The sequence below is a fragment of the Monodon monoceros genome, unplaced genomic scaffold (genome assembly GCF_005190385.1).
Source record: "Monodon monoceros isolate NGI ecotype Baffin Bay Population unplaced genomic scaffold, NGI_Narwhal_1 Super_Scaffold_18, whole genome shotgun sequence".
Classification (NCBI taxonomy): domain Eukaryota; kingdom Metazoa; phylum Chordata; class Mammalia; order Artiodactyla; family Monodontidae; genus Monodon; species Monodon monoceros.
In genome coordinates, this window is record NW_021703774.1 from 78,753,167 (window position 1) to 78,770,816 (window position 17,650).

Below are 17,650 nucleotides of genomic sequence, written 5' to 3' on the forward strand. Positions count from 1 at the left end.
TACAGCATAAATAAGTAACATATAAGCATTTAGATGGTGAAAATGAGGGAGAAAAATGAGGACTAAAGCAGGGGTGCAAGCCGGGGTGGAGGTTTTGCACTTTTAGAGAGTGTGACCACGAAGGTCTTACTGAGGAAGTGGCTCAGGGTAAAGGCCTAAGAGAGTGTGTGTGGAGGGGTGTAGCGTGTCGGGGAGGAGTGCTCCAGGCGGGGGAACAGAGCACACGAAGGCCCTGAGGTGGGACCGCAGCACATTGCGTTTGGGGAGGGGGTTTCCAGTGGGGACGTGTGGGGCCGGGCAGGTGTTGGGAGGAGAAGAGGTCGGGGAGGCAGAGGAGGGACAGGCGGTAGGAAGTCATAGGAGGCTCTGTTCTGAGCTGGAGCAACTCAGTGCTGCCTGCCTTGAAGTCTCCTCCTTTCTGCAGAGTTTAAAGCAACGTGAAAGGAGACTTTTCTGCAGCCTGGCTCTGTAGATTTGATTGGGGTGTGGGGAAGTGAGGCCAGGGGGCCCTGGGATGTACAACAAACCACCACAAACATAGTGGCATAAAACAACCACCATGCCATTATGCTCCCAGAACCCGTGGGCACGGCTCTTCCCTGCCCTGCCACGTCTGTAGCCTCCACTGGGAAGGCTCAGGTGGCTGGAGGGATGCTGGGAGAGCTGGGAGAGCTGGGCCTGGGGGAGGCACATCCAACACTGACTCTGTTCGTAGGCCTGATGCTTGCACTGGGGGGCTGCAGCACTGTGGGCTGGAGGACACCATGTGGCCCTTTATGCAGCAGTGTGGTGGCTTCCTCCCGAGAGGGAGGGGCCACCAGAGAGCCAGGATTCCAAGAAGAGCAGGCACAAGGGCCTGGCCTTTTATGACCTATAGCCTCAGGAGTCCCAGACATCATTCCCATGCACTCGGCTGGCTGAAGGGGTCACAGAGCTCAGATTTCAGGGGCGACTAGGCCCCATGTCTTGATGGGGAGCGTCTCAAAATAATAGCAGCCTCTTTAAAACACCACCTCAATGAACCGTGAGGCCTGAGGCCAGTCTACAGGCCGGTCAGAGCAGAGCACCAGACTTCCCTGGTGGCGCAGTGGTTAAGAATCCGCCTGTCAATGCAGGGGACACGGGTTCAAGCCCTGGTCCGGGAAGATCCCACATGCCATGGAACAACTAAGCCCGTGCACCACAGCTACTGAGCCTGCGAGCCACAACTAATGAGCCCACATGCCACAACTACTGAAGCCCACGCGCACCTAGAGCCCATGCCCTGCAACAAGAGAAGCCACCGCAAGGAGAAGCCCACACACCGCAACGAAGGGTAACCCTTGCTCACCGCAACTAGAGGAAGCCCACGCGCAGCAACGAAGACCCAATGCAGCCCAAAATAAGTAAATAAATAAATTTATATTAAAAAAAAAACAGACAGAAGACCCAAGTTACCTTTAACACCGTGCTCACGTGAAGAGGTCTACTGCCTGTGTATCTCTGGGCCTTTAAAAGAACGAGCTCTGATGAACATGGGAATACATGATTCATAATAGCCAATAGATGGAAACATGCCCAGTGTCCATCGACAGATGAATGGATAAAGAAAACGTGGTATATGCATACAATGGAACATTTTTCATCCTTTAAAAAGAAGGAGATCCTGTCATTTTGACAACATAGATAATGGTGGACATTATGCTGTGTCACAGAAGGACAAGGACTGCATGATTCCACTCATCTGAGGTACCTAAAATAGTCACACTCATGGAAGCAGAGAATACAGTGTGGTCGTCAGGGGCTGAGGGAAGGGGACATGGGGATTTGTTGCTCAGTGGATGTAAAGTTTCGGTTATGCCAGGTGGGTAAGTTCCAGGGACCTGCTCTACAACACAGGGCCTGTAGTTTGCAATACAGTATTGTGCACCTCAAAATTTGTTAAGAGGGTAGATCTCACGTTGTGTTCTTCCCCCCACCAGCTTTACTGAGATATACTTGACATATAACATTGCATATGTTTAAGGCTTACAACCCAATGATTTGATAGGAGTGTATGTTGCAAAATGACTATCATAATAAAGTTAGTTAAGAGCTCCATCACCTCACATAATTATCTTGTGTGTGTGTGTGTGTGTGTGTGTGTGTGTGTGAAGAACATTTAAGACCTACTCTTAGCAACTTTCAAGCACGTAATTCAGCATTGTTAACTATAGTCACCGTGCTGTACATTAGATCCCCAGAACGTATTCCTTTGATGAGTAAAGTTTGTACAGGAAAATCTTCCCATGTCCCCCACTCCCAGCCCCTGGCAACCACCATTCTAACTCTCTGTTTCTATGAGTTCAGCTTTTTTAGATTCCACCTATAAGTGAGATCATACAGTATTTGTCTTTCTCTGAATTATTTTGCTTAGCATAATACTCTCAAGGTCCATCCATGTTACCACAGATGGCAGGATTTCCTCCTCTTTTATGGCTGAATTATGTATTTTCTTTAACGTTCATCCGTTGAGGGACATTCAGGTTGTTTCCATGTCTTGGCTATTGTGAATAGTGCTGCCACGTACACAGCATGCAGAGATCTCTGAGTTAGTGTTTTTATTTCCTTTGGAAATAAACCCAGAAGTGGAATTGCTGGATCACATGGTAGTTCTATGTTTAATTTTATGAGGAACCTCCATACTATTTTCCACAATGGCTGTACCATCACGTTAAGTGTTGTTATGACAAAAAAACAAACAAAGGGATACAAGGGGACTTTGGAAGGTGCTGGATATGTCTGTTACCTGGATTGTGGTATCATGGATCTTGGCACATGTCCAAACCCATCGAATTGTATACATTAAATATGTGTAGTTCTTTGCATATCATTTATACATCAATAAAACTGTTTAAAAAGAAGAAAAAGAACAGTTCTCCAGAAGGGCCCTGGAAAGACGGCTGCATCCTAGGCCTTCCCCACTGTAGGCTGTGTCTGTAAACATACAGCTAATCCCTCCTCCCTCCCCACGGGGGACGGGGCAGTGTCGGGCACCAAATCTGTGCCAAGTATGTATTAATAAACCCTGAACCGTATTGGCAGCTTTGTGGTTTTCTGCAGCCTTTTGCAACCTGGAAAACGTTTTCCGATTAGAAGCCCCTGCTGTTTTATCTATGACACGTGAAACCGAATAAGTCTACACGTGTCCACTGGGAGTTGGTGAGTAATATCAGAGTGTGCAGCGAGGGGAGAGGAATTAAAAAGGGAGCTAATGTCATCCGTGGGGAATAGCTGGGGGAGGGGAAAACCCGCTCTGGAGGAGAAGGGCTGCCGAAGGATTTTTTGGCCATGTGTTACGGCCGCTCAGGCAGGAGCACACGTCTGCTGTCCGCACCCCCAACGTGTAAAAGGCAGCTGCACAGAATGTTACACAGGGGCTGACTTACAGGGAGAAAAATTTTTATCTCACAAGGCAGATTTGATTTCCTGAGACCATATGCTCACTTGTCTTTTCCCCAAAGAGCCCACGATCTCATGTGGGAAAAATTCAGAGTTTTATTGGCTTTCGGAGAAGAGGGAATTGGAAATGTTAGCTAAATAGAGACCATGTGGACCAGAATCTCGTAGCACTCCCCCAGGGCTGTGGATGAGCCTCGTGTTATGAAGCTGCAGATCTGCAGACAGAAATGCAAAACTAAGAAGAGCTGTGGCTGGGAGCAAGGAAACGTGGGCTTTGGTCCCTGCTCCGTTGTTTACCTCTTCTGAACCACGCTTTGCCTGTGATGTGAGGCGAGGGCAAGATTTGCCCTGTTTATTTTGGAAAACCAATGTGAGTAAAAGGGGCACCATATATAACACTGACTTGGGACACAAAAGCGGTGGTCACAGGCCAGGTATCGTTATTATATGAAGATTTAACTTACAATCTGACCAAAGCTAAGTTATTCATTTGTCCACTTTTTAAGCAACTATTACTTGAATGCTGTATTAGGACACTCTGTCTACAGGTGGCATAAAGCCAAATGAAAATACCTTACTCAAAATAGGGAAGTAATTAGTTCATTCACTTATTCATTCATTCAACAGTAAATTGACAATACTCTGAGTCCCTGCTATGTGCCAGTTGCTGTTCTAAGAATTGGATATACAGCAGCAAACTAAACGGTCCAAGTTTCTCAGGATATACATGCTAACGAAGAGATACAGATAGTAATAGCCACATATATATGTAATTTTTCGGGTAGCGGTGAGTGATATAAAGAAAAATTAAGCAAGGTAAGGGGACACAGAGTGACAAGGAAGTGCTGTTTTAAGGAGGACTGGCCAGGGATGGCCTAACTGAAAAGGCAGCAGCTGAGCAGAGCCCTGAAAGAAAGAGGGAGCAAACCATGCAGCAGTCTGATGGAAGAGCATTCCAGAGAGTGGGAACAGCAAGTGCAAAGGCCCTGAGGTGGGAGTCAAGGGCCAGGGAGGATGGAGTGAGCTGAGCTAGGGCGAGAGTGGTGACAGATGAGGTCAGAGGGGAGCAGGCAGGTCACCCAGGGCCTCTGAGTCAAGGGAAGGATCTTGGAATTGAACAGAGAGCTTTCAGAGGGTTCTAAGCAGAGCAGTGGTATTATCTGACTTACGGTTTTAACAGGATCTCTTGGGCTACCCTGTGGAGAATAGTGCATAAGGGAAGAGAGTGGAGCCAGGGAGACCAGTATGCAGGTGTTGCAGTGGCCTGAGTGTGAGGATTAGGAAGGTGGCTGCAGACATACAAGGAGGGGCTGGATTATGGATGTATCTCTCAGGCAGTGCTAGTGGGATGTGTTTATGGCTTGGATGTAGGGTGTAGGTTACCACAAAGGTCGAGGGTGGTTCCAGCACAGCTGGATCCATGAGTGCAAATATTAAAATCAAGACTCTTAGCCTTTCTGTATCTCTTGGCTTTGCTTTCTTCTGTGTTGGCTTCATTTTCGGGTGGGCTCTTCCATATGGTGGTAAAGATGGCCACCTGCCCCTATCACTTACTTCGGGAAGCCCTCTCAGAAGGGCAAGGAAGCATTTGTTCCAAAGTCTTCAGTAGATGTCCTCTCTAGTCTCATCGGTTTGAACAGGGCCCTGCTCACAGTGAACCAATGAGAATGGCCAGGGGATGGAGTCACATTGACTGGGATAGGCTAAGCCACATGATCCCTTTCTAGAGCAGTGGGGAGAGTTAGCTTCTTCTTGGCGCGGGAGGAGATGGAGGTAAAGGAAAGAAAACCAAGAGTGGCTACTGAGAGAAGGGGGCTGGCTGTGGCACGGCCGCCGCCATGTGCACAGCAACCGGGGGAACTTTAGCAAGGGCAGCCAGGGCAAATTGAAAGAGGTATACACCAAAGATGCTAATTGGCGAAATATCGTGTGTGGAGGTTGAGGGAGAAGGGAGGTCAGAGATAATTCTAGAATCATTTAGGCAATATGTTAACAGAAATGAGGACCGTGGGATCCAAAGTATGTTTATATTGCAAAGGGGTGAGTTGATGAGTTAGGTTTTGCCATGTGAGAGACACATAAATGACTAACCACGAGTCAAGGCAGAACAAAATAGATGTTAAATGAGAGGCATAAGCAAAATACACCTGGGAAGCTTTAACTGTGGTGCCCGCAGGTCAGAAATGGAGAGAAGGACAGCACAGTCAGGTAGACACTTAGGTCTGGCTCTCAACAGACTAGGAGTGGCGTTTCACTGTCACTGATAACGGGCACTTAATTATCCAGGGCCGCTGGCCCCGCTAAGTGTGCAGCGTCTCTTCAGTTGTTAGCTTCTCCAGCAGTCTGTGCCCCGAGCTGCTAATAGGTACCCATCTGACTGCCCAGCTTCCCTCTCCCTCAGGCACAGCCTTCTGTACCAGCAGCGAAACAGCCAGGGGAAGGATCACCTGCAGTTGATGGGCAAAGAGCACTTTGGCTGCAGATGGAAAACTGGAGAAACCTGGGTGGTTTTCAGGGGAGAAACAGGTGGCAAAGGAGGGGGCCCACCCGTAATTAAAGCCCAGCCCAGCCCAGCCCTTCTAAAAGGGAAGCGAAATACAATCAGTGCAACTTCCTCCAAAGACCGATGAGAGAGCTGCAGAGAAAGAAATCCACTCCCGTCTGTGGAGAAAAAGGGAGAGAATTAAACGAAGATATGCTGCATCCGTTAAAGCTTCCTGGGAAAAGGTAAGAGTGGTGACAAATCAGAATTAGATCACACCAGCCAAAGCAATTAAGGAGAATAAGATGTGCTTTCACAAATATCAGGGGAAGGGAGATTATGAAGAGGAAATAAGACTTAATAAATGCAGAGGACCATGAAATTAACGATGACCACAAATGGCTGAAAGACCGATTCATTCTTTGTTAGCCTTTAAGTAGGAAAACAAAGAAAAGAAATTGAGCAATTAAAACGCAAGGACAGGGGCTTCCCTGGTGGTGCAGTTGTTAAGAATCTGCGTGCCGATGCAGGGGACACAGGTTCGAGCCCTGGTCCGGGAAGATCTCACATGCCGCGGAGCAACTAAGCCCGTGCGCCCCAACTACTGAGCCTGCGCTCTAGAGCCCGCGAGCCACAACTACTGAACCCGTGAGCCTAGAGCCTGTGCTCCGCAACAAGAGAAGCCACTGCAATGAGAAGCCCGCGCACCACAAGGAAGAGTAGCCCCCGCTCGCTGCAACTAGAGAAAGCCCGTGCACAGCAGCAAACACCCAACGCAGCCAAAAATAAATAAATTTATTTAAAAAAAAGAAAAAAGCAAGGACAACTTGAGAAGAGAGTGACACAGCTGCCGGCAGGAAGGAGGTGTCTACCTCCATGGTCCTCAGATTTTTCAGGCACTTTTTTGGGACCTGACACACAGGGCTCTCGTGTCAGCCGCAGCCCGGCATGTGCACTGGGCTGGTGGGTGTGGTACCCTCATTTTCCTGAGTCTAATGAACTGACGGAGCTGAGGAAAGAGACAGAGTGAGAAGGGGAAGGAGAGACTCCTATGCTATGGTGAGTTTGGAACCATCATAATGACCCCGAACTGAGTTCAGCTGGGCTTCAGCGTGGCCCCTCCCCTCCCATCCTTCCCGCCCTGCCTCGGGACCTCCGGCCTCAGGGCTTACTATCCAGTGTTTAGTGCACATTTCTGAACATTTTCCCTGTGAAGAGCCCACCCACAAGACTGTCCTGTTTCTGAGAAACGGAGAGGCTAGGGCGTGCTGACCAAGCAAGAGTAGCTTGTCCTTTTTTGCTTAAGTGAGGAGATCAAGTTGATTTCTACAACTTGTAACCAAAAGTCCTGACTTACCCAGCCAGGTTCTATGACAGGCACTGGAGATACAACGGTATGAAGATAAGGGCACTTCTCTCAAAGAGCTCACAGCCCCGTAGGAGAGACCTCACACATACACAACTTTTTGCAATACAGTGCGATGGAGGCAATCAGGGTGAGCGTCTGGAGGAGGTGCCCCAACAGCTCAGAGGAGGAAGCGACTCTGCTCAGGTGGACCAGTGAAGGCTTCTAAAGGTCTCTTGAGCTTGCTTCTGACAGATGCCTGGGATTTTTGACATGTGGCATAGGAGCGCTTTTCGGACAGCGGGAACCCTGAGCGCCAAGGCCAAGAGGCACCAACAGCGTGTGGCCTCCAGGATGTAAGTCATTCCCTTCCGTTTCTAACTCTTTCCAATGTCTCCATCCTCCAGGTGCCTAACATTCTCTTGTAACAAATATTTCCTGCTAGAGAGAGTGTTTTAGGAATAGATTAAACTTTTGGCTAAACTCAAGTGTTAGGACACTCTTACTTCCCTTAACTGCATTACAAAAAAGACTGAAAGGGCTCCCCTGGTGGCGCAGTGGTTGGGAGTCCGCCTGCCGATGCAGGGGACACGGGTTCGTGCCCCGGTCGGGGAAGATCCCACATGCCGCAGAGCGGCTGCGCCCGTGAGCCATGGCCGCTGGGCCTGCGCGTCCGGAGCCTGTGCTCCGCGACGGGAGAGGCCGCAGCAGTGAGAGGCCCGCGTGCCGCAAAAAAAAAAAAAAAAAGAAAGACTGAAAAATTGCATATATATGCGGTTATTATTATCTGTATCTCTTCATTAGCGCGTACACCCTATGAGAAACTTGGACTGCTTAGTTTGCTGCTGTATATCCAGTTCTTAGAACAGCAGCTGTTCTAACCGGTTAAGGACAGTGCCTAACCAAGTAATAGGCCTCCTGACTTGGTGGTTACAGAGGTTTGGAGGGAGTCGGGGAGGGACTCAAGGGCTGGAGAGCACCCTACTGATGACCACCTCCTCTGTCGAGATGGCCCCTAGGCCACTGGAAGCACACAGCACCTCACACACCTTCTTCTCCTCATTCTTTTGTTCAAGGGGTGCCACGCTGAGCGCACAGATGACTCCTGCCCTCCCAAAGGCTAGAGGCTAGCAGGAGGCTCAGATCATCACAGAAATGAATGGACAGCTGCCAGTGGGAGAAGTGCTGGGAAGGAGAGGCATGGGTGTTGTGACCGTGGACTGGACTGAGTCCGGGGGCGGGGGTGGTGGTGCAGGCAGTGTGATCTGGCCAGGAAGACCAGGGGAGGCCTCCCTGAGAAAGCTCCACTAACCTGGGATGGCCAGGACAGGTGCCTTACCTAGACTAAGAGGGGTGGGAAGAACAGTCTCCAAGGCAGAGAGAAGAGCGGAGCAGAGGCCCATGGTGGGAGGGCTCGTGGGTGGAAGGAAGGTCGTGTGCCTAGAACTGAGAGAGCAGGGGCTGGGGGAGGGGCTTGAAGTAAGACCGAGCTGGAGAAGTACACAGCTGCCAGAACAGGCAGGGACAAGGCTGAGATTCTTTATCCCAACAGCAGTGGGAAGGCACTGAAGAGTGTTCTGATTTGTGTAAAATAAACTGGAGGGAGCCACATGGTGTGGGTTCAGGTTCAGATGACAGAAGATAGATGGAAAGCGGGCAGGATGTGGTGATGGACTGAATATGGTGGAGTGGGGGGCGGGTAGGGAGACGAAGGCATAGCATATCTGATGGTCAGAGGTGCCATCAACAAAGATGGGGACCCTAGAAGAGGACTGTGGCTTTACTAAGCCTCAACTCCCTTTGTTCTTGTGCGTGGACCTTGCCAAGGACCGTTTGGAGGTGCCAGCACTGTCACCGTCGCCCTGATTGGCCTCCAGACTTCTCCTTTGATCATCAACAGGCCACAAGGTGTCCTGCTTTCTCAGTGGAGGGAGAGAGGCACAGCCGGACAGCAATAAGACCTTGAAGTTGTGGCTATATTGTTTTTGCCAACTTTTTTGCTCCCCCCTCTAGAGGGAAGACAAGAGTCTAATGATGAAGACAAGAACTTTAAAAGGAGCTATCGACTTGGGAAAACATACGGAGGAGTTACACGATCAATCAACCATACAGTGTTGGAACTGAAAAAAAACTTAGTGAAAGAAAAAAATCTCTTCCAGAGCAACTCTGACAGCTGTTAAAACACTCCCTGCTTCAGCATTTCCAATTGCTGGGGGCAAACTGTCTGAACAAGCAGCCGGCTCCATTGTCAGAGGGCTCTGATAGCAGGAGATAGGGTTTTCTTGCATTCAGTCGGAATTTATCTCTGAGCAACTTCCACCCATTTGTCTTCGTTCCATTCTCTGGAGGCAGAGCAGGTCAATGTCCCTTTTAAAATGTGGTGCCCAGAAGGTGACACAAGACTCCAAATGTGGTCTGATTTAATTAAAGCCCTGTGGGGAATTTAGAGGGGAAAAAAATAAAGCCACTGAGTTAACCAGCTTTAGAAAATGGCAATCATAGAAAGCGCCCATAAGCAGAACCTTAGAATCATAAACTAAAGCCTTTGAAAATACCCAGCTTGTCCCTTTCCCTGAAGAGATCACACCTAAACCTGTCCAACCCAGAGAAGCTGACCTATTTTTTAACATCTCTAAAAGCAAGGATTCCATGGATGTTTATTGCCAAGAGGCTTCTTACAAATCAATCATTGTAAAATATTTTCAAATCAGTGTTTTCTAGTAGACTAATTTGTTTTCACATTTTCCTTTCTTGCTATTATCTCTCCTACCACATAAATTGTCTTCCTAATGAAGCCAATTATTGTATCATTTTCCGGGAGTGCATGTTCTTCTGCTCCTTCTGCTTCTGTTTCAGTTCCTACTGCATTAATTAACCACACTTCCTCTATTATTTTCCTCTTTTTTGTATGGGATCCATGCTATTTATCCTTATATTGTTGCATAATGCTTTTTGTGATGGATGTGTTCTCAAAATTGTGTGCAAATCTAATCTTTGTAAATTGAGTCTCTTCAATTAGAAGTGCCTTCCAAATGCATTTTGAGTGTCATTTTCTTTTTTTTTTGCGGTACGCGGGCCTCTCACTGTTGTGGCCTCTCTCATCGCGGAGCACAGGCTCCGGACACGCAGGCTCAGCGGCCATGGATCACGGGCCCAGCCGCTCCGCGGCATGTGGGATCTTCCCGGACCGGGGCACGAACCCGTGTCCCCTGCATCGGCAGGTACACTCTCAACCACTACGCCACCAGGGAAGCCCGAGTGTCACTTTGAGGCGTTCTGTGGGAGGTGGCCTGGTAGAATGGGAAACACTGGGCCTTTGGAACGAGAAAACGAAACCACCCAGATCGGGGTCTGCATCTTACAAGCTGTGTAACGTTGACTGGTTACATAATCTATGTGGGCCTTTGTTTCTAATCCACGAAATGGAGATAATAACGCCGCCTCAAAATGTTGTTGGAAAAAAATAACTAAGCAAGGATTTCCCTGGTGGTGCAGTGGTTAAGAATCTGCCTGCCAGTGCAACGGACACAGGTTCGATTCCTGGTCCGTGAAGATCCCACATGCCGTGGAGCAACTCAGCCTGTGTGCCACAACTACTGAGCCTGCGCTCTAGAGTCTGTGAGCCACAATTACTGAGCCCACGTGCCACAACTACTGAAACCCCGCGCCTAGAGCCCGTGCTCCATACCAAGGGAAGCCACCGCAATGAGAAGCCCATGCACCGCAACGAAGAGTAGCCCCGGCTCGCCGCAACTAGAGAAAGCCTGCGCGTAGCAACGAGGACCCAACGCAGCCAAAAATAAATAAATAAGTAAAATAACTATGCAAAGCAAAATCCCTGCAACTCAGGAAATAGATATGTCTTTCTCTCTTTAAAGTGGAGAATCATTTTTTAAAGTAAATAATCTTCTCAAAAATCTATTTTGCAAGTTCAGACGTTTCTGATCACACGTCCTTAAAGCAGGACGCAGCAAACATTGATTTCCTTCGCTGACTTAGGAAGCTTCTACCAAACCTTGTCTTGGGTTCTCCCCTCTGGGCCCCACCCTGTTCTGACAGACCTTCTCACCTGGTCCATAACAGAGGTTAACATCTGCAGGGCTAGCCGCTGCTTTGCCAAGTCTGCTTCTACTCAGCAAGCCTGAGTTCTTGACGCGTAAGTCACATTCCTCTCTTCTCACTATCGTCTACGTTTGCTTCTGAACATCTTTACCTGCGCTTTTTTTTTTGTTATTTGAGTCTTTTTGGTTTCCCCAAAGTTCTTCCCCAGAAGGGTGGGATTTTGCATTCACTCGAATCACCCATCTCTCCTACCTGACTCTGAGTTCCTTGAGAGGCCACGCACGCCCACAGGCCAAGCACAGTGCGTGAATGAAGGGCTAGTGACCCTCCCTGGGAAGCTCTTCTACAGCCTGACATATGGAGAAAGTCACTTCAATTCTCAATTTATCTGTAAAATGAGGAAATACAATGATATTAGTGGTTTCCAGGCTGGAGTTCGTCGTGTTTAGGGATCCACAGTGGGAGAAATGGAGAAAAGGAGAAAACTACTCTGAATGTTTTTAAGAGACCAAAAGAAAGTGTGCATCTACCCAATTATGGCTACACTGGTTCATGTAAACCCTGTCTCTTGATCTAGTTGGAATGATGTCAGCTCTGTGCAGTATCACAGGTACAGTCATGTCACTCAGCATGTGTACCAGTCAGGATTCTTGGTTGTGAAGAACAATAACCAAGTCTGATTGACTAAAACAAAAAATAAGTGCATTGGAAAGATGTCAGCTAGCTCCAGAAGAAATGGAAAAGCAGGAGGAACAAGCTCTGGAAATGGGCAGTAAACAGAGAAAGCTGAACAACGAGGTACTCAGCTAAGGTCCCATCAAAGGAGCAGCCCAGTAGGGGGGTGCCACTGGACACCAGGCACTAACCCACTGGAACCACCACTCTAGCGCATAGGACGCTGTTGCCCAGTGAGATGAATTCCAAACCATGGTGGCTGCTTTGTGTCCCTCACTCCAGATGCAAAGTCTCAGGTGATCATCCAGTGGGTTAATCTTAAACTTTCTGTGCTCGTGTCCAGCTTCTGGAGAACAAGGATACTTGCTGGATACTTTCTAGTATCAGTTCTTCAGAGACTCTACTGTATTAGGAAAATTCCCCAAATATAGAAAGAGAATCAGCTGTTGGACAGCCCCCAAAATGGCAAATGTCCACTACGGTTGTTAAATGTTTGCCATGATGAGTAAACCAATTAGAACTTAATTGATGGGGAAAAAATTTATTTTGAAACATTGGATCCATAGAAGAAAAAAGTAATGAACATGCTTGATGATTAAAAAAAAAAAATTGATCAGAAAGGATGATTTCTAATGTCACTCCCAGGCTTCGGTGCCCCCTGCAGGCAAGATAGAGGAATAAGAACTGAACTGATTTTTCTCAAGCTCTTTGCTTCATCAAATACAGTTATCCCTCAGCATCCAAGGGAGATTGGTTCCAGGACCCTCTGTGGATGCCAAAATCTGCAGAGGCTCTTGTCCTTTATATAAAATGGTGTAGTATTTGCATATAACCTACGCACATCCTCCCTTCCATATACTTTTATTTTTTTTTTTTTTGCGGTACGCAGGCCTCTCACTGTCACGGCCTCTCCTGTTGCGGAGCACAGGCTCTGGACGCGCAGGCCCAGCGGCCATGGCTCACGGGCCCAGCCGCTCCGCGGCATGTGGGATCCTCCCAGACAGGGGCACGAACCCGTGTCCCCTGCATCGGCAGGCGGACTCCCAACCGCTGCACCACCAGGGAAGCCCCCTTTACATATACTTTAAATCACCTCTAGATTACTTATAATAGCTAACACAACGTAAATGATGTGTAAATAGTTGTAAATACAGTACAGATATTATGTAAGTAGTTGCCAGTGCAAGGCAAATACAAATTTTGCTTTTTAGAACTTTCTGGAATTTAAAAATATATATATTTTTGATCCGTGGTTGGTTGAACACACAGATGCAGAACGTGTGGCTGTGGAATTTGCCTCACACTGACTGTATATGTCATAAAAACCTGGACTTTTAGAATTAATCACTGCTCAGGAGTAATTAGCCATAGCTAACTTTAGGTTCTGCTGCATATAAGAGAAAACAAAAGGAATAATAGCATAAACATGATATGGAGTTTTCTTTTACATAAGAGAAATCTGGAGGTGGGCAGTCCCAGGCTGGTATGGTAGTTTCATAGTGTTCATGAACGCAGGCCTCTTTTATTTTTGCTCCTCCATCCTCAGTAGTTCAGGCTTTTATCCACAGGGATACTTCCTCAAGGCTGCTGGAGCTCCAGCCATCATGTCTGCATTCCAGACAGGAAGTAGGAGGAATAGTGAAGGGACAAATGGCAAAAGGGCACATACACACTGCCCTCTTAAGACTTCCTGAGAGTTGTACTTAACAATGTCTGCTTATATCTTATTGACCACCTCTAATTTCAGGACAGCCTGGGAAGTATATGATCTTTTAGCTGGGCACTTTGCCACCCAAATATTGAATGGGAAGCTAGCAATCTTTTCCTCCCCAAGGAACTCTCAAGGTGGTCAGAGGTAGGCAGAGGTCTCATTTGGTGCCCATCAGCTCTCTGCAGTTAGGTTTGTGGGTATCACTTAAGATCAAGGAAGCCTCAGTGGGGAAGACCAGCACAGATGCCTTAGGAGCTACCTTTCTGAAATGCTTGGAAGGTGGTAATGGGTCCTTTGAGGAGCTTCCTAGAGAATAACAAAAATAGTGAACATTTGTTGAGTGTTTACCTTCTGACAGGCGCTGTGCGAAGTGTTTTATCTCCACTCTCTCACCTCATTCTTTCAGCTACTCCATGAGGTAGGCACAAATGTGCCCAGACTGCACTTGAGGAAACCAAGGGTTAGTGGCGATAAGCATTCTGTCTGATCAGAGTTAGTAAGTGGGAAAGCAGGGTCAAAACCTAAAGGGTCTGTCTGACTCTGAGCCTAATACACATATACACATAGCAGCTGTGCTGTCCCATACGGTGGTCGCCAGCCACACGTACATTTAGATTAAAATTAATTAAATGGAATTAAATTAAAAATGAAGCTCCTCAGTCCCACTAGCCACATTTCAAGGGCTCAGTAGCCACATGTGGCTAGTAGCTACCATATTGAATAGCGAATATATAGAGCATTTCCAGCATCACAGACAGTTCTATTGGACCACCCTGTGCTACATGGATGGATCATTCCTGGATTCCAGCTCTTATCATAAATGAGGCGATGAGATAGTCTCTTCTTTTCTCTGGCCCCCTTTCCCGTTTCTGTAGCCCCATCTTGTTACACATACAGCTCAGCCATGCAAAGAGATGAAAGAAATTCTGAAAAAGAAAATACCCATGAAAGTTGGAAAAGCGGTGGCGTGTGTTATTTGTGCTGCTACAGTACTTAACTCTGGGGCAGGGGAGCCACTGTGGAGGGCAGAGCCGGCCTGGGGTGGAGGGTGTTCCCTGCAGTTCACAGTCAGCTCAGCTCACAGGGTGGCCCCTAGACTGGCCTGAATTCCTGAACACTGAGTAGCAACCCCCTTATCTTCCCCCTCCTTTCTTTAGCTCTTCCTCCCTCCTTTTCCCATTTTGGCACATGCCACATGTGCTTTCATTTAAACCTGCTCTTTTAAAAATTTGCAAAGCTCCCAGCTGTTGCGAAGTCAGATTTTTAAGAACACATTTGCATCTTTTCTCCGTTGCTGCCTTAATTACATATAATAAAGGTACTTAGTTATAGAAGAATAGCTGATGGGCCTGCACCACCATAAAGAGGTCTTGCCAAAAGCCATTTCCTTTGTCAAGAGAGAACTTGCTCAAAGACAGTGAGAAGCCATGATTCATTCTTATGCCACAGTGTTGCTATAAAAAGTTCAGTTCACTGTCGCACAAACTTTAAGCAGTGACAGAGTTCTCAGCCATGTTCTGCCACCAACACCTGTGCCTGGACTGGAAAAGTGTGATAAGAGAAGACCGGCGTCGTTTGTGATGGGTTTATCAGGGTCAGGAAGCTTTGTGAGCTGCCTGCCTGTTTTTGCCAATAAAGCATTATTGGGACCTAATCATGCTCATTGGTTTACCCATTGTTTACGGTGGCTTCCACGCTACAACAGCAGAGCTGAGTAGCTGCCATGGACTCCATCTGTAAAGCCTAAAATACCCTCTGTCCTTTCACCAGCCCCTGGCTTAGAAGGCAGGAGTTGGGGTAGATCAGAGGTCTCAGTCCTATCCTGTTTTCTTTTGTTGTTTTTGCGGTACGCGGGCCTCTCACTGTTGTGGCCTCTCCCGTTGCGGAGCACAGGCTCCGGACGTGCAGGCTCAGCGGCCATGGCTCACAGGCCCAGCCGCTCCGCGGCATGTGGGATCTTCCCGGACCGGGGCACGAACCCGTGTCCCCTGCATCGGCAGGCGGACTCTCAACCACTGCGCCACCAGGGAAGCCCAGTCCTATCCTGTTTGGGTGTCTCTATTGGAGGGTTTGCATGGACCCTGCCCTCCCACCTGGTCCAGGGCACCATCACCTCACCCCTGCATGACTGCCCTGGCCTACTCCCTGCCTACCTGTGTCTCCCTGTCCCCTGCAGTCTACTCTCTATTCTCCAGTGACTGGTCTAGTCACTGCAACCAGAGTGTCCCTTTGAAACATAAGCCCTTTCTTATCATTACCTTGCTCAAAGCCCTCCAAGGGCTTCCATTTCATAGAGAGTAAAGTCTGAAGTCCTTAGGGTGACCTGTAGGCCCCTCCATCATCTCACCACCACCCACCTTGCCCCACCTGGCTTCCCCTGCCCCAGCCAAAGCAGCCTCCTTACTTAGCCTTGAACTACCAGGCCCTGTCTCCACTCACAGGCAGAGGGGGCCACCTGGCCCCCAAAATGCCTGTCCACAGAATGCCCTGTTGCCGGGAAGTAGCAACCCAGTCAGACCCCTGGCATTCAAGGGTGGCATCGTGACTGGCTCTCACTGATGGAACATAACAGAAAGCGGTGCTTGTCACTTCCGCTGGGGGTGTGGTCTTCAGAACCGTCTGTGCCTTCTCCACTCCCCATCTGCCCCTTAATGGGGGGGTCTTCGAGGCCCTTGGAAACAGGAAAGCCACAGGATAAAAGGCATTTGAGTCTCTGGACCCAAATGAAGACTGCCCATCACCAGCAGCTTAACAGTGGACTGGAACTTGAGCAGGAAATAAACATTCATTGTTGCCATCCTTTCATTATGGAGTTTTAGGATTTGTTTGTCATGGCAGCATTATCTGGACTAAGACAGGGCCTTTGCACTTGCTGTTCCCTCTTCCTGGAAGGCTCTTCCCCAAATATCTGTATGGCTTTTCACTTCCTTTAGGTCTCTGTTCAAATGCCATCTTATCCTAGAGACTTTCCCAGATGACCCTAAATAGAAGAGAGCGAATCACCTGCTCCCCCAGGACTATCCACCCTGTACTGCTCTATTTTGCTTCATAGCACACACCATCGCCTGACAGTCTCTACTTAACTAGCTCATCGCTCAGTGCCTGAGTTGTGTGCCGTCTCTCTCACTCCACTAGAATGTAAGCACCCACGTGTCCCCGGGGCTGAGCACAGTCCCTGCTACAGTGTAGAGGTTCAATAAATGTCTGATGAATGAATGAATGAATGAATGAATGAATGAATAGACCAACAATTGCAAGGATTAGTGGAGAAAATAATAAGATTTAGAGTAGATGGTCGGGTGGGGAGAAGAAAGGATGTGGGATGATTCCTTTTGCAATTTTTAACATTAAGTTTTATCTGATGCCAAAGGCAGTGCAGACACCTGGCGGTTGGAGCACCTGCTCTCATGAGTGTGTGGGCACAGGTGGCAGGCAGCATACCGTGAGGGCTGCTCTGTCACAGGGAGCCCAGGGTGCTCAGGGGATGGGCGTCAAAATTAGCCTGTGGGGTCAAGGGACGCTGGCCAAAGGAGACAACACATAGAAGGAACTGGCTGTGAGAAGAAGCCAGAAGAGGAGATTCCGGCATATGGGAAAGCAGGATACGAGCCCTGAACACTCTGATGTGGTGTGAATTTGGGGCAGGTGGGGAGTGAGAGTAGGGGTGGGCAGCAAGGCCTGTGGGGCCGGATCATGAACAGACATGCTTGCTATGCTAAGAAGCTTGAACTATTTCCTGAAACAGATGGGAACCAGGCAAGAGAGGGCATAATCAGAGGTGCATTGTATGAGGCTCTTTCTGGCAGCAGCCTGTAAACGAGATTGGCAAGGACGTGAGATTAGAGGCTAGGTGAGGCAACTATATGGAGATGCCCTAGGGTGGTCCAGGGTCCCCGCCGCTCTCTGCTGGCAGACAACACAAACAACACGGCCTAGCTCTGGGCAATGGGAGCCT